At 39.7% G+C, this 23,668-nt stretch overlaps 1 long non-coding RNA gene across 1 annotated transcript; it reads right to left on the reverse strand.

Annotated features, from left to right (window-relative positions):
- Window positions 1–3,916: 3,916 nt before the first annotated feature.
- Window positions 3,917–17,147, reverse strand: LOC115420547 (uncharacterized). Its single transcript, XR_003935555.1, has 2 exons — window positions 17,060–17,147; window positions 3,917–5,201 (listed from the first exon to the last, which is right to left on the reverse strand). It is a non-coding gene; the product is annotated as an uncharacterized LOC115420547 (long non-coding RNA).
- Between the last annotated feature and the right edge of the window lie 6,521 nt (window positions 17,148–23,668).

A 23,668-nucleotide genomic window follows, 5' to 3' on the forward strand; every position in this document is an offset into this window, starting at 1 on the left:
CTCTCTCTCGCTCACACTCTCTCTCTCTCTCTCTCGCTCACACTCTCTCTCTCTCTCTCTGTTCTCTCTCTCTCTCTCTCTCTCTCTCTGCTCTCGCTCACACTCTCTCTCTCTCTCTCTGTTCTCTCTCTCTCTCTCTCTCTCTCTCGCTCACACTCTCTCTCTCTCTGCTCTCGCTCACACTCTCTCTCTCTCTCTCTCTCTCTCTGTTCTCTCTCTCTCTCTCTGCTCTCGCTCACACTCTCTCTCTCTCTCTCTCTCTCTCTGTTCTCTCTCTCTCTCTCTGCTCTCGCTCACACTCTCTCCTGGTCTGAGGAGGATCTTCGGTGCGCTCCTCTGCTCCACTACGGAAGGGGGGGGGGGGGGGGGGGGGCGGTCCACAGCAGCGAAGAGAGTCCCGCTGTTGAACCAGGGTCCGGTGGATCCGGTGGATCCGGTGGGACCCCCTCAGAAGTGTCTCCTCTGTCGCAGAAACATCATCTGGATTTTTTTATTTTTATTTTTTTAAATCTGTTATGACCTTTTTTTTTTTTCTTTTTTTTTTTAATTAAATCTTTATTGAATGAAGTCGAGTAACAAACAATGTCTACGACAAGAACATAACAGCAGCAGTTCAGCAGGAGGAACACAGTGGAATGTCCACATGTGATCAAACTCGGCCAGTTGCCCAGGCTTTTGTTTCCACACGGACTGAACAGCTCCGGTATGACCAGAGGACCCGGACAGAAGCAGCCTGTCCACCACTGGGAGACTCTGAAGGAGGAGTCTACATTCTGATAAAAGGTGGAAATTATGAGATCTAAAAGTCAGAATTATGAGATAAGAAGTTGAGTCAGTAAAAGGACTCACACTCATCCCTTTGGTTCTTCACTTTTCTCTCAGGACCAAAATCCGCTTTTAATCTTCAAATATTCTGCAGGTACTGACTAACACTTGGAACATATACATGATGTATTTTTGTGAGAATCCAGCTCTGACGTCACTAAAATGATCATTATCACTATTATTAATATTATGAATGCTCCATTTCTATATTTCTGTTAATATTTGTCATGTTCTGATTTTTAATAAAAGTGTAAAAGTACTAATATTCATCCCTTTGGTTCTTAATTTTTCACTCAGGATCAAAAATCATCCTTTAATATGTGAAGAAATTGAGTTGATTCAATTCTTCACCATCTTTATTTTGATCATGCAATTATTTTTGGTAAAATTGGCCAACACTTGGAACATTTCTATGATAGAGTTATGATCGGTAATAAATGGGACATTTCAGTATTTCCAACTGTTGGCCACGACTGCTGACCCGCTGTAGTTCTGCAGTTTCATTTTCTCCTGTTTCCTGAAGGAACGGCTCAGTCTTCATCAGCAGACACGAACAGACCCAGTGTTACTTCTGTGGCAGTTTACAGGGTTGGCTCCTCTAACTTTACCCTTTATATAGTGATTTATCAGCATTTAGTGTAAATAAATGTGTAGCTTTTCTTTTTTTGTCTTTTTCTTCCTGTTTTGTATTATGTTTGGGTCTAAAATCAACTAAACTAATATCTTTTGTGTTTTGCATTGTTTCAGTGAAAATCAGGTATTTTTCTATATTTAATTCACTGATTATGTAGATGTTCATGTCTGTAAGGGTTAAAGGTGGACGTCTTAAGGGTTAAAGGTGGACGTCTTAAGGGTTAAAGGTGGACGTCTTAAGGGTTAAAGGTGGACGTTTGGGTCTTTAAGGGTTAAACCTACACATGTATTTGGACCTGACAGAACCACCTCCGTCCTTGAACAAAAACGACGACACAATTAATTGAATGAGTCTTTTTTTTTTTTATTCCAAAATGTTTAAGGGTAAAAGAAACTGTAAAAGATACAACAGAACCGTCCGAGCCGAGGGGAACCGACACAACGGACAAAGAAAAACAGAGACATGAGCTTCAGCTGCGTTTGTCACCCACAACCACAACCAGAACCACAACCAGAACCTGGGCTGAACTGCCCCCCCACCACCACCCCCCCAACCCTCAGAACCTGCGTCCAAAAGCAGATTTCTTTCCAGACCCACAGTTCCTCCTCTGAGCCGCTTTAATGTCACTTTACATCCAACCGCTAATTACACTTTAATGACAATGAAACCAAACAGAACAAAACAAAAGGACGAGAGCTGGTAGAAGAGGAACGGCAAAACCAGCAGGAAAAGTCCCAACAGGAGTTTAGTCTAACGTCTGAACAGGAGTTTAGTCTAAGGTCTGAACAGGAGTTTAGTCTAACGTCTGAACAGGAGTTTAGTCTAAGGTCTGAACAGGAGTTTAGTCTAAGGTCTGAACAGGAGTTTAGTCTAAGGTCTGAACAGGAGTTTAGTCTAAGGTCTGAACAGGAGTTTAGTCTAAGGTCTGAACAGGAGTTTAGTCTAAGGTCTGAACAGGAGTTTAGTCTAAGGTCTGAACAGGAGTTTAGTCTAAGGTCTGAACAGGAGTTTAGTCTAAAGTCTGAACAGGAGTTTAGTCTAAGGTCTGAACAGGAGTTTAGTCTAAGGTCTGAACAGGAGTTTAGTCTAAGGTCTGAACAGGAGTTTAGTCTAAGGTCTGAACAGGAGTTTAGTCTAAGGTCTGAACAGGAGTTTAGTCTAAGGTCTGAACAGGAGTTTAGTCTAAGGTCTGAACAGGAGTTTAGTCTAAGGTCTGAACAGGAGTTTAGTCTAAGGTCTGAACAGGAGTTTAGTCTAAGGTCTGAACAGGAGTTTAGTCTAAGGTCTGAACAGGAGTTTAGTCTAAGGTCTGAACAGGAGTTTAGTCTAAGGTCTGAACAGGAGTTTAGTCTAAGGTCTGAACAGGAGTTTAGTCTAAGGTCTGAACAGGAGTTTAGTCTAAGGTCTGAACAGGAGTTTAGTCTAAGGTCTGAACAGGAGTTTAGTCTAAAGTCTGAACAGGAGTTTAGTCTAAGGTCTGAACAGGAGTTTAGTCTAAGGTCTGAACAGGAGTTTAGTCTAAGGTCTGAACAGGAGTTTAGTCTAAGGTCTGAACAGGAGTTTAGTCTAAGGTCTGAACAGGAGTTTAGTCTAAGGTCTGAACAGGAGTTTAGTCTAAGGTCTGAACAGGAGTTTAGTCTAAGGTCTGAACAGGAGTTTAGTCTAAGGTCTGAACAGGAGTTTAGTCTAAGGTCTGAACAGGAGTTTAGTCTAAGGTCTGAACAGGAGTTTAGTCTAAGGTCTGAACAGGAGTTTAGTCTAAGGTCTGAACAGGAGTTTAGTCTAAGGTCTGAACAGGAGTTTAGTCTAAGGTCTGAACAGGAGTTTAGTCTAAGGTCTGAACAGGATCCACAGTCCCAGTAAATCAGGTCAAATACGATAAGGCACTTCTAGACGAATCTGAATCTGACCGAGTCTAAACACAGAACGCATGAACAGACTGGGGGGGGGGGGGGGGGGGTCCAGCAGCTCCACCTGGGACCACCCTGGACCGGAATCAGGTCTGGAACCGGGTCTGGAACCAGGTCCGGAACCAGGTCTGGAACCAGGTCTGGAACCGGGTCTGGAACCAGGTCCAGAACCGGGTCTGGAACCGGGTCTGGAACCAGGTCCAGAACCGGGTCTGGAACCGGGTCTGGAACCAGGTCCAGAACCGGGTCTGGAACCGGGTCTGGAACCACAGGACCTTAAACATGAAGTAGAGGTGCATGTGCTGGTGTTGGACACAGCTGCTGCAGGAGTGGGAATGAGTTCAGCCTGTGAGAAGAAGCAAAGCAGGATGGGAAATGATGGGCAGAGTGTGACTGAGCGCTGCCCCCTAGAGCCTGTGAGGAGGAACTGCACGCTGAGTTCAAACAGGATCTGGAACATCCTGATGGAAAAAGGTCCAACGGCGTCGTCCGAACAAGGAGGTTCAAGGAAGTGGGTTTAATTACGAACATTATTATTATTATTGTTATTATTATAATTATTATTATTCTGATGAGGATGCATTCAAACTAGTCTGACACCTGTTAAAGAATACAAGTCTTACAAACGCTAAATGTGTAGAAAAAAAGGGGAGGAGACGCAGGGATGGTGCGCTTCATTTACAGGACTGAGCTGGACGGACGGCTGCCGGGGCGAACAGGTGGAACCTGGCATTTCTGCCTCGTTCTGTCTTTCTTGCTTTCTTTCGTCGTCCTCAGGAAAACTTCCACGGAACGAGGGACGAGTAACGATGAGACGCCAGATTCACAAAGCCAGACGCAGCTGTGGTTTCTTTTGGGTGGAACGTCCCCGACTTATTAAGAAATAACTGAAGGGAAACGTGGGCGCCGGCGCATAACTGTCCGTTGCCAGGTTTCGTTGTTCTCAGGTGTTTGTTTGTTTGGTGTTTTTTTTCTTCTTTTTCTTCTTAATCTGGATTCCTGCTGAAGATGTCGGTCTGAAAAGTCGACGTCCGAACCCGCCGCAAAACACAAAGCGGCGACGTTCGAGGTGGTTCGCTCGTCCGATTCCGAAGTCGAAAACCGAAGTCCATCTGAATGACAGAACGGCAGAAGGAAAGAAAAACGGCGCCAGTGGTGGGACGTCAGTGGGAGTTTTCAGGTGACGTCGAGTCATAAACGGAGTCGGTTTCGGGTTTCGTGTCGTAAATTGACGAGCGGACGTGTCCCGGCCTCGTGTCTTTTCTGCTCGTCGGTTTTGAACAAAAGGATGAAACGAGCAGAAAAAGCAGCAGTAACAAAAAAAACAAACCCCACAAAAGTCTGTCTTTAACACAAATCATCTGATTCTCGTCCTGCATCGAAGGTCTGATGAAGAACGCAAACGTGTCTGAGCTGGGACTCCTGTGGCGGTGCGGTCGGAGCCGCTGTGAACGGGACTCTTCTACTGATGGCAGACGCTGCGTTTTCACATCCAGGCCTCGGAGTCACATGATCCTTCGTTTCCCTCCGCCTCCAAAGTGCCCCCCCCCCCCCCCCCCCCCCCCCCCCCCCCATCTGGAAATGCGTCCCGGTGCTTGTTAGGCTCCTCCCCCTCCCTCCAGCACCGGAGCGGCCGCCGTGCGTGGGTCTAGTGGTTGACCAGTCCCTGCAGCATCATCATGAGGCGCCGCGCCCTCTTGCTCAGGGGGCTGTGGGGGTCCTGCTGCAGGAAGGAGAACAGCTTAGGCCGCACCTGGGCCAGCACCGACGCCATGTGGTCTCTGGTCAGGGGGTCCCCGTGGTCCAGGTTCATCAGAGCGTCCTCCAGGTAACTGTGGACCAGGACAGAAGAACAGACGGACCCACATCAGAGACCAAGGCTAGAACAGGTTTGGACTTTTCACTCTAGTTCAGTTTGAATTTGTTTTTAGAGCAGGTTTGATGGTTTTTATTAGTTTACCAGCTCAAATGTCCTTCAGGGTCACATGAGTGTCCATTTGTGTCCAGAACAGTTGTCCTACAGTCACAGAAGTGTGTGTAAATAATGCTAATCCATCTGTGCACAGACTACTGATATTCTCTGACAGTGGAAGCTCTATTTTCATAAATATTGGATTTGGAATAGCACGTGGATGTGAAAACTTTTGCTGGTGGACGGACGTGACATTACCCATGATGCTCTGGTCAGTCCCAGTACTTTATTAGGAATAAACTTCTAGACTTCCTATTGCTAATTGTGCTCTTCTTCATAAATGTTGCTATTGTGGATCTAAAACAATCCCAGCTGACACAAAAACACTAAATGTGTCAGTGGACGGATGTGACATGGTTGTTGTGGATCCCATCATACTGATGCTCTGCAGCCATGTCAGCGTTTACACTAATGATCCCTGTGCAAAAACTAGGAGCACTATTATTTATTGGATAGTTTAGCATCAGACTAAAGAGGAAAGAACAATCTAGAATTGTTCTTTGTGTCTAAAAATGCTTCTTATTGTAAAAGTGTTGATGTAAACAGTGCTGTGTGCCATTCTTCATGTATGTATTGGTGGAACAGAAGCAGGATGGATCAGCACCATACTCCAGATTGAACCTGTACAAATAAAACATGTGATATGGAGGAGAGAATCTGGGAAGAAAAACTGGGGAATCCAAAAGAAGAGAAGATTTGTTTTTCAGCTCAGTTCAGTTCAAATAGAACTTGTCCATTTGTGACATGAAAATCTAGCATTAATTGTGCTGAAATGGTTCATTTTGGAGCTGAAAACATAGTTCATATGAGCATCAACATGTTGAACAGAACTGAAATCCTGTCCATTTGAACAACTGTCATTTACCAACACAAAGTTCCTTTGGATTCACTGAGACTGATTTAATATGAACACAGACACAGAAGAGCTGTGAACACATTGGAGCTGATACATTTTTACCTCCACCAAAGGGGTTCTGTTTTTAACAGGGTTTGTTTGTTTGTTTGTTTGTGAGCAACATCACAAAAAGTTATGGACAGATTTTGATGAAATTTTCAGGAAATGTCTGAAATGGGATGAGTAACAAATGATTAGATTTTGGGAATGATCCAGATCACCGTCTGGATCCAGGAATTTTTCAAAGGATTCTTTATCTTTGGGAGATGGGGATACTTTCAACAGATGTATGTGGAACCCCCCAGTGAACAGTCAGAGTGCTTGGTAAAAAAAATACAAAATAAGTTCCCAACAGGTTTGACAAGATGTTGAAGATTGATCTGGATCCTCACAAAATTCTGGATACCATGATCCAGAACAGGAAAAAATAGTGGAGTTTTGGAAATTTCATCCTAACAAGGGAATAAATGATGGTATTGACATGTGACAAACCCCCAAATACAGCCATGACAGTGAAATCTGAAGTGTTTTCAACAGCTGTGGAGGTAGATCCAGGAGAAAACTGACATTTCCCAAAAAGTGATTTTCATTAGGTATTATTTGTAGTCGATCACAGCATGGGAGACTGAGCTGCCAAGGAGGAAGTCATCGCTCTGAGTGCTTTTCTAGTTCTCTAAATGCTTAGTTGTAGTTTAGTTGTAGTTTAGTAGTAGTTTAGTTGTAGTTCAGTTGTAGTTTAGTTGTAGTTTAGTTGTAGTTTAGTTGTAGTTCAGTAGTAGTTTAGTTGTAGTTTAGTTTTAGTTTAGTTTTAGTTCAGTAGTAGTTCAGTTGTAGTTTAGTTGTAGTTCAGTTGTAGTTTAGTTGTAGTTCAGTAGTAGTTTAGTTGTAGTTCAGTAGTAGTTCAGTTGTAGTTCAGTTGTAGTTTAGTTTTAGTTTAGTTTTAGTTCAGTAGTAGTTTAGTTGTAGTTCAGTTGTAGTTCAGTTGTAGTTTAGTTGTAGTTTAGTTTTAGTTTAGTTTTAGTTCAGTAGTAGTTCAGTTGTAGTTTAGTTGTAGTTCAATTGTAGTTTAGTTGTAGTTCAGTAGTAGTTTAGTTGTAGTTCAGTAGTAGTTCAGTTGTAGTTCAGTTGTAGTTTAGTTTTAGTTTAGTTTTAGTTCAGTAGTAGTTTAGTTGTAGTTCAGTTGTAGTTCAGTAGTAGTTTAGTTGTAGCTCAGTTGTAGTTTAGTTGTAGTTCAGTTGTAGTTTAGTTTTAGTTCAGTAGTAGTTTAGTTGTAGTTCAGTTGTAGTTCAGTAGTAGTTTAGTTGTAGTTCAGTAGTAGTTTAGTTGTAGTTCAGTTGTAGTTTAGTTTTAGTTCAGCAGTAGTTTAGTTGTAGTTTAGTTTAGTTGTAGTTTGGCTGTAGTTTAGTTGTAGTTTAGTTGTAGTTCAGTTGTAGTTTAGTTGTTCAGTTGTAGTTCAGTTGTAGTTCAGTTGTAGTTTAGTTTTAGTTCAGCAGTAGTTGTAGTTTAGTTGTAGTTTAGTTTAGTTGTAGTTTGGCTGTAGTTTAGTTGTAGTTTAGTTGTAGTTCAGTTGTAGTTTAGTTGTTCAGTTGTAGTTCAGTTGTAGTTCAGTTGTAGTTGTAGTTTAGTTGTAGTTTAGCTGTAGTTTAGTTGTAGTTTAGTTGTAGTTCAGTTGTACTTTAGTTTTAGTTGTAGTTTAGTTGTAGTTCAGTTGTAGTTTAGTTTTAGTTCAGTTGTAGTTTAGTTTTAGTTGTAGTTTAGTTTAGTTGTAGTTTAGTTGTAGTTCAGTTGTAGTTTAGTTGTAGTTCAGTTGTAGTTCAGTTTTAGTTGTAGTTTAGTTGTAGTTTAGTTGTAGTTCAGTTGTAGTTTAGTTGTTCAGTTGTAGTTCAGTTGTAGTTTAGTTTAGCTGTAGTTTAGTTGTAGTTTAGTTTTAGTTGTAGTTTAGTTCAGTTGTAGTTCAGTTGTAGTTTAGTTGTAGTTTAGTTGTAGTTTAGTTGTAGTTCAGTTGTAGTTTAGTTGTAGTTCAGTTGTAGTTTAGTTTTAGTTGTAGTTTAGTTTAGTTGTAGTTTAGTTGTAGTTCAGTTGTAGTTTAGTTGTAGTTCAGTTGTAGTTCAGTTGTAGTTTAGTTGTAGTTCAGTTGTAGTTTAGTTGTAGTTTAGTTGTAGTTCAGTTGTAGTTCAGTTGTAGTTTAGTTGTAGTTTAGTTGTAGTTCAGTTGTAGTTCAGTTGTAGTTCAGTTGTAGTTCAGTGGTCTCTTTTCTCTTCTTCTCTGTGCTCCTATTCAAATCAATCCCAGACAGGACTCTGCTGCTTTAGTCTCCATGTTTCCAGGTAGAATGTTTGAACAGGTTTATGGAACACGACTGAACACCTGCCGAATCAAATTTAAAACCTGTAAAGACTTTTTTAAGGTGTTTAATGCAGATTTGTAAAGTCCAGACTTTTCAGACTTTTTCAGACCCTGTTCTTAAGTGCATGTAAATGTGCCAGATTTTTTTTCTTTTTTTTATATTAGTGATAGTTAACAAGACAATGTGGACAGAAAAAACAACACATAAACAAAGGGAAAATCAAACAAATAAACCAACCAAAAACCACAACAACAATGACAGAGTAATGACAATAACAACATCATATTACAGTGAAAAAGATCATGAAGGTAAAGAACAACTGAACAGTATAGTCTGGTTAGGGATGACGGAAAAGATCTGTTTACTAGAACTAACAGTTCTTGTATTTGTATGGTCATGTGGAAACGTGTCAGATCTGTTTACTAGAACTAACAGTTCTTGTATTTGTATGGTCATGTGGAAACGTGTCAGATCTGTTTACTAGAACGAACAGTTCTTGTATTTGTATGGTCATGTGGAAACGTGTCAGATCTGTTTACTAGAACGAACAGTTCTTGTATTTGTATGGTCATGTGGAAACGTGTCAGATCTGTTTACTAGAACTAACAGTTCTTGTATTTGTATGGTCATGTGGAAACGTGTCAGATCTGTTTACTAGAACGAACAGTTCTCGTATTTGTATGGTCATGTGGAAACGTGTCAGATCTGTTTACTAGAACGAACAGTTCTTGTATTTGTATGGTCATGTGGAAACGTGTCAGATCTGTTTACTAGAACTAACAGTTCTCGTATTTGTATGGTCATGTGGAAACGTGTCAGATCTGTTTACTAGAACTCTTTTCAAAAAATTCAAACTTCTCTCAGTTTTTGATGTGAATGTTTACCAGACCTGTGTTGTCATGTCCAAATATGGTCACTTAACTCATATTCTTCCCAAAGTTTTCCAGAATTTCTTTGTTGTCCTCTGTTATTTGCAGTTATTCTACATGATATTCAAGCTAATGTTATCTTCAGTACTACTGAACTTCTGTCAGTTTTCTGTTAAATATGGTGGACCAGCTCCGTGGAATAATCTACGACCTCACCTTCAACCAACATCTACTTTATCATTATTGACAAAAGCATCTGAAAAGGACGGAATTCATGAACAAATGTACGGCTGTATATCATCTGATTTGATGATCTGTAATGTGATTTGCATTTTTGTTTTTATTTTGGTTTATTAATTCAGTTATATTGTATTTTTAATTCTTTTTTCCTGTGTATTGTTCATTTTTGGTGGAGGCATTCATATCTGCCTTTTTTGGCTTCTAACCTCTCCTGCACAATGATGGTACTTGTTTGAATGTTGTTTTTTCATTTTCTCTTGCTGTTTTATGATGTGCAAATAAATAAATAAATAATTCCAAACAGTTATCGTATTTTTTCGGTCATGTGTAAACGTGTTCAGTGGCTGCAGGAGTCGGCTGTAGCGTCGTCTCCACCCTCGGTGCGACCGTCACATGGCGTCCTGGGTTCAGCTGCTGTGAACCTGCCGTTTGCACTCAAACTGACGGCGTCACAAATGGACTGGTGGTGTCCACACCTGCGTCCTGTCCTCTCACTACAGTCGTCCTGCCTTTAACTGCTGCTCTTTAACATCTGGAGGATGACTGTGTCCGACACACACACACGCACACCCCGCTGTTTCTCCTCATCCACCTTCGCTGCCGTTACCGTACAAATGAGCGGTGGCGTCTGTGTCTGCTCAACTACCTGATCCCAGTGCAGCGTTACAGCTGTTCACACACCATCAGCTGGACCCCAGCCAGCCCCCCCCCCAGGACGGACACACACAGAAACTATCAACCCTCAACGATATACTCTGAAAAACACCGACCTTCAGCGGCTTCAGGAACTCAGAACAGGTTCTATGGGCTTGAGAACGCAGAGAATGAGCTGGACGGACCAAGGTTCAATAGTTCTGGATTTTTCATTCTAGTTTAGTTTGATTTAGTTTGGACTTTTTTTCTCTAATTCAGTTCGTTTTAATTCATTTTTAGAGCAGGTTTGACAGTTTTTATTAGTTTTAATTTTTTTTTTTAAATGCTTAGTTGTAGTTCAGTTGTAGTTCAGTTGTAGTTTAGTTGTAGTTTAGTTGTAGTTCAGTTGTAGTTCAGTTGTAGTTCAGTTGTAGTTCAGTTGTAGTTTAGTTGTAGTTCAGTTGTAGTTCAGTTGTAGTTTAGTTGTAGTTTAGTTGTAGTTCAGTTGTAGTTTAGTTGTAGTTCTGTTGTAGTTTAGTTGTAGTTTAGTTGTAGTTCAGTTGTAGTTTAGTTGTAGTTCAGTTGTAGTTTAGTTGTAGTTCAGTTGTAGTTCAGTTGTAGTTTAGTTGTAGTTCAGTTGTAGTTCAGTTGTAGTTTAGTTGTAGTTCAGTTGTAGTTCAGTGGTCTCTTTTCTCTTCTTCTCTGTGCTCCTATTCAAATCAATCCCAGACAGGACTCTGCTGCTTTAGTCTCCATGTTTCCAGGTAGAGTGGGGACCAGAAGACGACTGGAAACCACAAGTGACGGAGCAAAAAGTGTCGTATGGAGACAGCACAGAAAACTGAGAGAGACAAAGATATCGGTTTTGTAACAATCCGACATTGACAAAGACGAAAACGAAGGGAATTTTATCCATAAGTTTTGTAGTTGTAGTTTTGTAAACACACAATACAGTTTCAGTTAGTTATGGTTTTTTCTTTTAATTCTAGTTTTTATTTATTTCAGTTAACAGAAATGTTTTTACAGTTCTAGTTTTGGTCATTTGGTCAGTTTTCATTAATGATTATAACCTTGGTATGGAACAACACTACTATATTCCACTGGTTCACACACATGATTATGATTCAGTGACTCAAAGCACCGCTTTTGAGGTAAAGGATACTCTCTCTAGTGCAGGGCTGTCAAACCTGCATCCTGGGGCCCAAATGTGTCCCCCCCAAAGGTTCCAGTCCGACCCCTGGGATGAATTTCCAAAGTGTATAAATTCCACAGTCCAGGCTGTGGAACTCATGTTAGTGTGGGTTCCACATCCAGACCAATCTGATCTACAGTCCAATAACAACAGCAGAAGAACCCACACAAAAGAACGACTGCAGATTTACTACTGGGTTTGATGGGAAAAATAATATTACATTATGTCTGTAAATAATGACAACTGCAAATGTTCGTCTTTGTTTTAGTGCAAAAAATAACATTAAATTCAGAAAATATTTCCATTTCCAAACTCTCCTGTACCAATAAAATGTGACTAACCTGAACAAATATGCCCAACCTGAAATGTCTGTATTAAATTAAGTATAATTTCACCAATATTCTTTTTTTTTTTTTTTTTTTTTTTTTTATTAGGACACATTTTCAGTATGCATATCCTCTCAGCACAGGCAAAAGCTTGTCCAATTTTCCAAAAAAAACAACTAACAAAAACTTAAAAGAAAAAGAAAAAAAAGAAAAGAAGCACCCCCCACACACACACATTGGTCCACATTCACTTAAATATGAGTGTTCCAGCTGTTCTATTCTGGTCTGTTTTCTATAGATGTTTTATCAGAGTAAGAGATGTTATATAAATTTTCTCAGTTGAGTCTCTGAGAAAATTGGATCTTTTCCAGTTTCAACAACGACATTACGTCCGTTATCCAGGCGCGTTCTACTGGAGGTTTAGGCGACTTCCAAAGTGTAATTGTACCAATATTCTCTCATTAAATGTTTGGTGCATTTGTAGATCCACTGTGATCTGTATGTTGTTTTAATAAGCTGAGATGGAATACTGTAGAAACAGCTCCAAAAGTCCAAATATTGTTAAAATTGTGCTAATTTTTCAGTTTTTTTCAGGTTATGGGTCAAGTCATGCACCTGTTGATTTTGAATCCAAAAATTAGAATTGAGAAAATGATTTCAAGCTTTTTGTAGTTCAATAGTAGAACATCTTAAGTTTCTAAATCCATTAAAATTTGTGTCAAAAAAGGATTTTCAAGAAAATTACAGAACTTCTTGTAAGAACTAAATTCAGTCCCTTGGAAAGTTCTCTCAGAATGAATAATAACAGAACTTATCATGACTATAATTTGAAATCTCAATCATATATTTCTATTTTCAGTATAGTTTTATGACCTTTTATACATCCTTTTATCATTATAAAAATAATTTTGTCTGAAAAATTGGTGTGAATTGCTTTTTGAAGCATTTTAATATCCGATGGTGCCGGTTATGTAGGGAATTTCACTTTCCTCAAAAAACATGTTTTTTTTTTAAATCACTAAACAAATGAGCTAAACCAATGGAAAATTCTGAAAGTAAACATTTAACCCTCTGCTTAAGCATGGCTTCACTGGAATTTAAGATGATTTTGTCACTAATCTAAAAAAAAAAAAAGATTTATTTTTTTCCCTACAAAACCAAAAATAGGTCTGGACATGAAATAGCTGCATGTGAAGGATTTTTTTCTTTCCCTTTCTATAGATGTAACTTTTCAAATCAATAATTCTGATATTCTGTTGTCTTCATATGGATTTGATAGACATGAAAATTACATCCTCTGGAAAATATTTCCTCTTCATTGAGATCAGAGGGTAGTTATTAAGGATGAACACCTCTGTGATCTCTCAAGTGAGGAGTCAGACTGAAGTCACACCTTGGGTCCTGAAGAGATCTAAAGATTTAAATACATTTACATCTTTTTTGGGACAGGACAGTTTGTAAATGTAAATATTTTCATCATTTATTGTTTCTATTACACTAAAAACTCGGAGTTGTCATTATTTCTATGTTATTCTGTTCTTCTTTTCCTGGTCTGGCTGAAGGTGCCTTTTCCACCCCTGCTCTGGTGCTTTCTAAACCTGCTCTTGGACAGACACCGTCAGACGTAAAAGCCCAAATGCTTCAGCTCTTTAATGCACCGTCTGCATTAATGTATGCAAACTGTAAGCCTGTGCCTCCTCCACCAGAATCCATCCCATCATTACTCTGCTCTGTCAGATCCAACCACGCCCTGCGCTCTCTCCAGATGGTACGAAGACGCACCAGAGGGCTGTAGAGGCAGCGGCAGACAGCTGCCATGGAAACGCACACGCCCACAGGCCGTCCACAGCCTGAACGCCCAAACTAAAGGGACATGGATCCAACACAGGAAACAGTACGAGGTGACGCGGAAAAGACGAAAAGGAAGAAAAGGTGGAAGGATTCTGGAGGGAAAAAGAAACGGTCACAAACTACAGATGCACGATTAGGGCTGTTAGAAAATATCGGCTCTGCAATATATATTATAATATATATTTCATTTCACAATACCGTATCAGTTTTTTGAGGTATTTATTCAAATGCAGAGGTTCATTTTAGTTTTTTGGTTTTCTTTATTGTATACATCTTATTTATTATTATTTACCACTTATTAAATAATGGTTAATTGAATCATCCTAAAAGCACTTTTTTCTGTCTGAGGCAGATGTTGGTTCCTTTGTTGGACTGAACTCCAATCCTGTTCTGATGTTAGTTGTGAACTAATAGAATCTGAACATTTGAACAGGATCTGAAACTGGAATGTCTGGAAAACACAATTTCAGTTTGAACACAGTTGGAACATTTGGTGATAGAACATTAGATCCTGTTGGGATCAAATACAAATGTGTTTAGGATTTGTGCAGATTTATGATGGAATTCAGTTCTTCAAGGAAATAATCATTTAAAAAAAGAAACAAGCCAAAAAAATGCCTTTTTAACAGTATCATGATATATCGTGATATATCACATCGTGATCCTAGTATTGTGATTTCTATCATATCACCAGATTCTCATCGGTACACAGCCCTATGCACGACCGATAACCGATCCCAAACCCCAATAGTTCCCATTCTTCCAGTTCTTTTCTTCTTCTTTCCAGTCAGTGTTAAACTCCGTTAATAGTCCAATAAAGTCTGCTTCAGAACCTAAAGCCTCTGTCTGCTTCACATGGACTATAGTCCAGAACCTACAGCCTGGGTCCGCTTCACATGGACTATAGTCCAGAACCTACAGCCTGGGTCCGCTTCACATGGACTATAGTCCAGAACCTAAAGCCTCTGTCTGCTTCAGATGGACTATAGTCCAGAACCTACAGCCTGGGTCCGCTTCACATGGACTATAGTCCAGAACCTACAGCCTGGGTCCGCTTCACATGGACTATAGTCCAGAACCTACAGCCTGGGTCCGCTTCACATGGACTATAGTCCAGAACCTACAGCCTGGGTCTGCTTCAGGGTTTTCAGTTCTATTTCTGTCAGACTGAATTTGCTGATGATCGTCTGTCTCTGTTTTCACACATTTAGCTCCGTTTAGTCTCTGTCTCTAGAATGTGTCCATATTTAAAGGACAAGGCTGAACGAGGACAACAGCCATTAAACTGGGGGTGGGGTTTAGCAGAGGTGAAAGTGTGTGTGGCTACAGATGTCCACACCTACTTTGGTGCTGATTGGTCACTGTTCTGGGACATTAAGCTACATTCAGCTGTTTGGACGTTCAGCGTTTTCGAATGTCCGATTTCTGCTGCTGTCAAACAAAACAGACAAAACAACCACTGGATCTGCCTCTGGGTCTGGATCTGCCTCTGGGTCTGGATCTGCCTCTGGGGTCTGGATCTGCCTCTGGGGTCTGGATCTGCCTCTGGGGTCTGGATCTGCCTCTGGGTCTGGATCTGCCTCTGGGTCTGGGTCTGCCTCTGGGTCTGGATCTGCCTCTGGGGTCTGGATCTGCCTCTGGGGTCTGGATCTGCCTCTGGGTCTGGATCTGCCTCTGGGTCTGGATCTGCCTCTGGGTCTGGATCTGCCTCTGGGGTCTGGATCTGCCTCTGGGGTCTGGATCTGCCTCTGGGTCTGGATCTGCCTCTGGGTCTGGATCTGCCTCTGGGTCTGGATCTGCCTCTGGGGTCTGGATCTGCCTCTGGGGTCTGGATCTGCCTCTGGGTCTGGATCTGCCTCTGGGTCTGGATCTGCCTCTGGGGTCTGGATCTGCCTCTGGGGTCTGGATCTGCCTCTGGGTCTTACAGCTGTACCAGACTAAGGAACTGAAAACCTTTGACTGATCCACACCTCTGCTTCCGCTTCTTCTTCTTAGTTTTTATGGCAGTTGCCATGGCAACAACGTGCACTGTACTGGTGAAACGCAACAAATCTAAGCAATTTAGATGTACTATTATGGGCTGTATTTATTGGTAAAAACTTAAATTATCGTAATTATCTGAATAATGTAATTTTTTTTTCAACATCGGACTGATATTTATCAGAGCCGATAGTTTGTGTGGATCCCTCTCACAAACAGAGTAGGGGTGTGGCTTCTCTGCAGGTGGGAGAATGAAAGGAAATGCAAAGTGAGAAAAAAAAGCAGAAAATAAGAAAAAAGATGAGATGTGAGTGAAATATCAAGTACAGGATGAAAGATCTAAAGGCAGATTAAGGGGGGAAGATGGAGTGTGTCGAGAAATTACTCCTGTTCACAACAGCTTCTGTGTTCCCCAGACAGCCGGGGGGGGGGGGGGGGGGGGGGGGGGGGGGGGGGGCGTTTTAGCACCGTTTAGCACATGGGAGATGAGGAATAAGGAGCTACAATGGAGAGGAGATGGGGAGCAAAAGTTTACACAATGCTTGGTTTTATTACGTGATCAGGTGACGCAGGACACCGCGTGTGGACGCAAATTCCGAACGTGGTTCACCAGCAGCACCATCAGAAAGTCTGACAAGTAGAAGAAAGAAGAAGACGAAACTGCACGGCTCCTTAGTGTGTACTCACCTACAAAATACACACTGAACGTTAGTGTTTATGACCGAGTATCTGCAGGTTTGAGGAAGACATTTAGAAGGCGTCTTTGGTCAGATTCCAGCCCTCCTATTCACATTAACATCAGTCCAACAGAGCTCAGTTTATGTTGAACCAGTTTGAACCATATTTACATCCACTAACCATCCATTTGTCCACAACTAATATTTGTTCTACTGACATTCAATCTGTTAAAGCTCATACCTGAACCCAAACACCCATGAAGGACTGATGGAGTTATTATACACCAACATGCACAAAAATACATTTAAAAAGATTAAAAAAGAAAAAAAAAAAAAAAAACAAAAAACACAATGAAGGACTGATAGAGTTATTATACAACAAACATGCACAAAAATACTCTAAAAACATTTTTTAAAATTACTAAAACATGCCCAAAAGTATAGTGAACTCATTAAAATGCACTAAAATACTTAATGAAAATGCAGATCAATTTGTCCATGACTAATGTTTTATAAGCACATATACGGATATCACTTATGTCTGTGAGTTTTTTTAATACCTTGAGTGTCATATTAAGGATTAATGATCCATTTTAAGGCCTTATTTCTGGACCCCATCATACATAAGAGTTTTTAAGGGTCCGTACTCTGAGGTGTTCGTGTTGTTGAGCTGAAAAACCCACAGTTTTTCAGATGTAAGTGTCTCACCTGATTTTGAGCTCTGAGCGGGTGGTGAGGTTGGAGGGACAGCTGCTGGATGAGCGACCGCAGGACGGGCTGGCTCAGAGGACACGGGTGTTGACTGAACACCTGCTGGGAGTCGATGGTCTCGCACACGTACAGGACCAGGTTTCAGGTCTGTGGCCGACAGGGCCTACGACATGGGGAGGAAAAACAGGGACCGTGGACCGACTGGAGGTTCCAGGGGGCAAAAGGATCATTTAACCTGAACAACAAACACATATCCAACAAACCACTCCACGACAAAGGAAATTTACAATATAAACTTCAACAATTAAATTATAATATGTACAGTCAGACTTAAAATGAAATGATAAGTTGAGGCATAATATTGTTTAAAATTGCATTTATTTTCCTTGAGAAATGTCAGGGTTTTTTTTTAGGTAGTTTATATCTTTTTTGTTCGGATAGTTGGTAAATGTAAATATTTTCACAATTTAACCCTTTCATGCATAGTGGTCACTCCAGTGGTCACTCCAGTGGACATTTAGTCTACAGCTGTTCTCTTGTATAGTCATGGTTTGGTTGTTTTCTGTGCATATCAGCCAACACAGTGCACACTTATGCACCTCTCATACACTGACATTCAGACCACGACTATAATTTTGATGTTCTGATGAACCTGATCTGCACTAACATGTTTGAGTGTAAATCAATAGCTAATTGTTATTAGACTGTTATTAACAGTTTTCTTAATGAAAAAGTTTTTTTTTTCATATTATCTCCATGAAGTGAGTAATAAATAGTGTCACAGTCTGTTCAAATGTGAGAAAATATGAGATTAGCTGCATGAAAAATGTTCTATTTCATAGTTTTCACACAGTATATCATTTTCTGATGATGGTTTTTAAATGTTCTTTTGCTTCAAAAATGAAACACTGGTGTCCAGCTGAGGGGACATTTTTGTAACGCCATGAAAATAGGTTTCATTGTTTTGGAACCATGTTGTTCAGACAATGGAGAATATTTTAAATGATAAAATCCCAATGGACCCCCAGACTATCTACCTGCGGTTTAATACCTGATGATGAAATTAAAAGCGGAAAACACTTATTTAAAATTTTAATTCTTGCTGCAAAAAGGTAGTCACAAGGAACTGGTTCAAAAGTGACCCTCTTGGACCACACAAACCGGCTGGACATTATAGAGGCAATATATACCACGGAAAAGTAACATTTCATCTGAGGATAAAGATGGGAACTTTGAAGTGAAGATGGGAGAAATGGACCAGATTCAAGGACACTAATTCTTGATATGAGATCAGGTCCAGAAAAGCAGTCGAATGCATCAGGAACAGCATCCCCCCCTTGTCGTACTGTGTGAGTTTTTTTTTTCCTTGTTGTTGTTTCTGCACTGTAAAAATGATTTAAAACATTAAAATAAATAGTAAAATAATAATAGGTTCATAAAAGGAATAAAAAACACATATCTTGACTAAGGTTCTCATAATTCATGTATGAAAGGGTTAATGTTGTTTTTTTGCACTAACACTTTGAGTTGTCATTATTTACAGGCTCTTCTGTTATTATTTTACTGGTCCGACCCACTCGAGTTCACACTGGGCTAAAAGTGGAACCTGAAATGAGTTATGGCACTGCTGTGTTCAACAAAAACTCAGACGAAACTGTCGAGTCCACGGGACGAAGCAGAGGGAGGGTAAAGGCAGTTGGCACCAGAAGGTGTGGGGTATTTAGGCAGGTTAAGGTCCCAACCATAAGGCAGCGTCTGCACCATACTTATGCATAAGTGTGTGTTGTGTGTGTGTGTGTTTGTGTGTGTGTGTCGCAGGTGCAGCGCACAGTCTGGTGTAACTTCTGCTCCTGCAGGACGCCGCATGTGTACAGTACTTATGTGGGGTTTTGTATTCGACGTCAGATCATACTCTGTGTGTGTGTGTGTGTGTGTGTGTTTGTGAGACTGTGGAAGGCCTGGTTGAGCTGGCCCTCGCTGCAGTAGTTGCAGGCTGTTGGCCTGCTGGGTCTGGTAGTCCCAGGTGCGCTGTGGGGCAGGGCGTGCGGCCGCTGACCTCATGGCCTGCATGATGGCTGGAGGTGACCACCGCCTGCTGCTCCTTCCATGGCCAGACTCACCTCCCCTTTGACAATCCGCTGCACGTGGTAAGAATAGACTCTGAGACTGTAGAGGAAGAACACAGAAGACAAAGGCCAGGACCAGAAACAGGGTTATCCTCACTAGTGTGTGCTCTGAAGCCTTCTGCTGCACTGTAAGTGCAGAAACAAAGCACCGTCAGCAGAAGGCGCTCAGCCACGTAATAACATCAACAGGAGTTTCACAAATGGAACACCATCATTTGTTTTTACTGTAGCGCGCCCCCCCCCCCCCCCCCATAGGGCTGTTGTATCGGCAAGAATCTGGTGATACGATACAAATCACAACACTAGGATCATGATACGATATATCACAATATATCATGATACTGTTCAAAAGGCCATTTTTTGTTTGATTCTTTTTTTGAGATTTTTTCCTGGACGAATTGAATATAGCAGAAATCTGCACAAATACTAAACACACTTTAATTTGATCAGAACAGGATCTAATGCAGTGTTTTTTCAACCTTGGGGTCAGGACCCCACATGGGGTCGCCTGGAATTCAAATGGGGTCGCCTGGAATTTCTAGTAACTGATAAAAATAAAAAGTTACTAATAAAATATATATGGTGAGTTGAGAGAGACAATCCCAAACCATTAAAGACAAACTGAAACTGCAGCACTGTGGTTCTGTTTGTGTGTGGTTCTGTTTGTGTGTGGTTCTGTTTACGTGTGGTTCTGTTTCTCTGTGGTTCTGTTTGTGTGTGGTTCTGTTTGTGTGTGGTGTTTACGTGTGGTTCTGTTTGTGTGTGGTTCTGTTTGTGTGTGGTGTTTACGTGTGGTTCTGTTTGTGTGTGGTTCTGTTGTGTGTGTGTGTTACGTGTGGTTCTGTTTGTGTGTGGTTCTGTTTGTGTGTGGTTCTGTTTCCCTGTGGTTCTGTTTCCCTGTGGTTCTGTTTACGTGTGGTTCTGTTTACGTGTGGTTCTGTTTACGTGTGGTTCTGTTTACATGTGGTTCTGTTTACATGTGGTTCTGTTTCTCTGTGGTTCTGTTTACGTGTGGTTCTGTTTACATGTGGTTCTGTTTACAGTGGTTGTTTACATGTGGTTCTGTTTCTCTGTGGTTCTGTTTACATGTAGTTCTGTTTACGTGTGGTTCTGTTTACATGTGGTTCTGTTTACGTGTGGTTCTGTTTACATGTAGTTCTGTTTACGTGTGGTTCTGTTTACATGTGGTTCTGTTTCTCTGTGGTTCTGTTTACATGTGGTTCTGTTTCTGTGTGGTTCTGTTTACGTGTGGTTCTGTTTACATGTGGTTCTGTTTCTCTGTGGTTCTGTTTACATGTGGTTCTGTTTCTCTGTGGTTCTGTTTACGTGTGGTTCTGTTTACATGTGGTTCTGTTTATCTGTGGTTCTGTTTGTGTGTGGTTCTGTTTACGTGTGGTTCTGTTTACGTGTGGTTCTGTTTACATGTGGTTCTGTTTACATGTGGTTCTGTTTCTCTGTGGTTCTGTTTACGTGTGGTTCTGTTTACATGTGGTTCTGTTTATCTGTGGTTGTGTTTGTGTGTGGTTCTGTTTACATGTGGTTCTGTTTATCTGTGGTTCTGTTTACGTGTGGTTCTGTTTACATGTGGTTCTGTTTATCTGTGGTTGTGTTTGTGTGTGGTTCTGTTTACGTGTGGTTCTGTTTACATGTGGTTCTGTTTACGTGTGGTTCTGTTTACGTGTGGTTCTGTTTACATGTGGTTCTGTTTCTCTGTGGTTCTGTTTCTCTGTGGTTCTGTTTATCTGTGGTTCTGTTTGTGTGTGGTTCTGTTTACGTGTGGTTCTGTTACATGTGGTTCTGTTTACATGTGGTTCTGTTTCTCTGTGGTTCTGTTTGTGTGTGGTTCTGTTTATCTGTGGTTCTGTTTACATGTGGTTCTGTTTGTGTGTGGTTCTGTTTATGTGTGGTTCTGTTTATCTGTGGTTCTGTTTACATGTGGTTCTGTTTCTCTGTGGTTCTGTTTATGTGTCGAATGTTCATTGTGGTCAGTTTCAGATGCTGCAGCTCTTTCATAATTCATAGTTCCAGTTCTTGTTTGTTCAGTATCATTGTAAATCTTTGTAAATTCCAGCTGGGACTGACTGGACCTATGCTGACCCTTTAATCTACACCTGGATTTCCTGCCTCTGTCCACAATAATAGACATTATACAGACTAAATGTCCACTAATGCATATATAGACTAAATGTCCACATAATAGACATTATACAGACTAAATGTCCCAATAATAGACATTATATAGACTAAATGTCCCCAATAATAGACATTATAAGACTAAATGTCCACAATAATAGACATATAGACTAATGTCCACAATAAAGACATTATACAGACTAAATGTCCACAATAATAGACATATAGACTAAATGTCCACAATAATAGACATTATATAGACTAAATGTCCACAATAATAACATTATACAGACAAAATGTCCACAATAATAGACATTATACAGACTAAATGTCCACAAATAGACATTATACAGACTAAATGTCCACATAATAGACATTATATAGACTAAATGTCCACAATAACAGACATTATACAGACTAAATGTCCACAAAATAGACATTATATAGATAAATGTCCACAATAATAGACATTATACAGACTAAATGTCCACATAATAGACATTATATAGACTAAATGTCCACAATAATAGACATTATACAGACTAAATGTCCACAATAATAGACATTATATAGATAAATGTCCACAATAATAGACATTATATTGACTAAATGTCCACAATAATAGACATTATACAGACAAAATGTCCACAATAATAGACATTATATAGACTAAATGTCCACAATAAAGACATTATACAGACTAAAGTCCACAATAATAGACATTATATAGACTAAATGTCCCCAATAACAGACATTATACAGACTAAATGTCCACACTAATAGACATTATATAGACTAAATGTCCACCATAATAGACATTATACAGACTAAATGTCCACCATAATAGACTATACAGACTAAATGTCCACAATAATAGACATTATATAGACTAAATGTCCACAACTAATAGACATTATATAGACTAAATGTCCACAATAATAGACATTATATAGGACTAATGTCCACAATAATAGACATTATACAGACAAAATGTCCACAATAAGAGACATTCATATAGACTAAATGTCCACAATAAGAGACATTATACAGACAAATGTCCACAATAATAGACATTATATAGACTAAATGTCCACAATAACAGACATTATACAGGACTAAATGTCCACAATAATAGACATTATATAGACTAAATGTCCACAATAATAGGACATTATACAGATAAATGTCCACAATAATAGACATTATTAGACTAAATGTCCACAATAATAGACATTATACAGACTAAATGTCCACAATAATAGACATATATAGACTAAATGTCCACAATAATAGACATTATATAGATAAATGTCCACAATAATAGACATTATATAGACTAAATGTCCACAATAATAGACATTATATAGACTAAATGTCCACAATAATAGACATTATATAGACTAAATAACCACAATAATAGACATTATATAGACTAAATAACCACAATAATAGACATTATAGACTAAATGTCCACAATAATAGACATTATACAGACAATGTCACAATAATAGACATTATACAGACTAAATGTCCACAATATAGACATTATTAGACTAAAGTCCACAATAATAGACATTATAGACTAAATGTCCCCAATAATAGACATTATACAGACTAAATGTCCACAATACTAGACATTATACAGACTGAATGTCCACAATAATAGACATTATACAGACTAAATGTCCACAATATAGAAATTATACAGACTAAAGTCCACAAAATAGACATTATACAGACTAAATGTCCACAATAATAGACATTCTACAGACTAAATGTCCACCCTAATAGCCATTATACAGACTAAATGTCCACAATAATAGACATTATACAGGACTAAATGTCCCACAATAATAGAATTATATAGACTAAATGTCACAATAAACAGACATTATACAGACTAAGGTCCACCAATAATAGACATTATACAGACTGAATGTCCACAATAATAGACATATACAGACTAAATGTCCACAATAATAGACATTATATAGACTAAATGTCCCCAATAACAGACATATACAGACTCAATGTCCACAATAATAGGACATTATATAGACTAAATGTCACAATAACAGACATTATACAACTAAATGTCCACAATAATAGACATTATACAGACTAAATGTCCACAATAATAGACATTATACAGACTAAATGTCCACAATAAGACATTATACAGACTAAATGTCCACATAATAGACATTATACAGACTAAATGTCCACAATATAGACATAATAGACTAAATGTCCACAATAATAGACATTATACAGACTAAATGTCCACAATAATACACATTATATAGACTAAATGTCCACAATAAGACATTATACAGACTAAATGTCC

This window comes from Sphaeramia orbicularis, chromosome 6, assembly GCF_902148855.1.
Source record: "Sphaeramia orbicularis chromosome 6, fSphaOr1.1, whole genome shotgun sequence".
Taxonomy (NCBI): Eukaryota; Metazoa; Chordata; class Actinopteri; order Kurtiformes; family Apogonidae; genus Sphaeramia; species Sphaeramia orbicularis.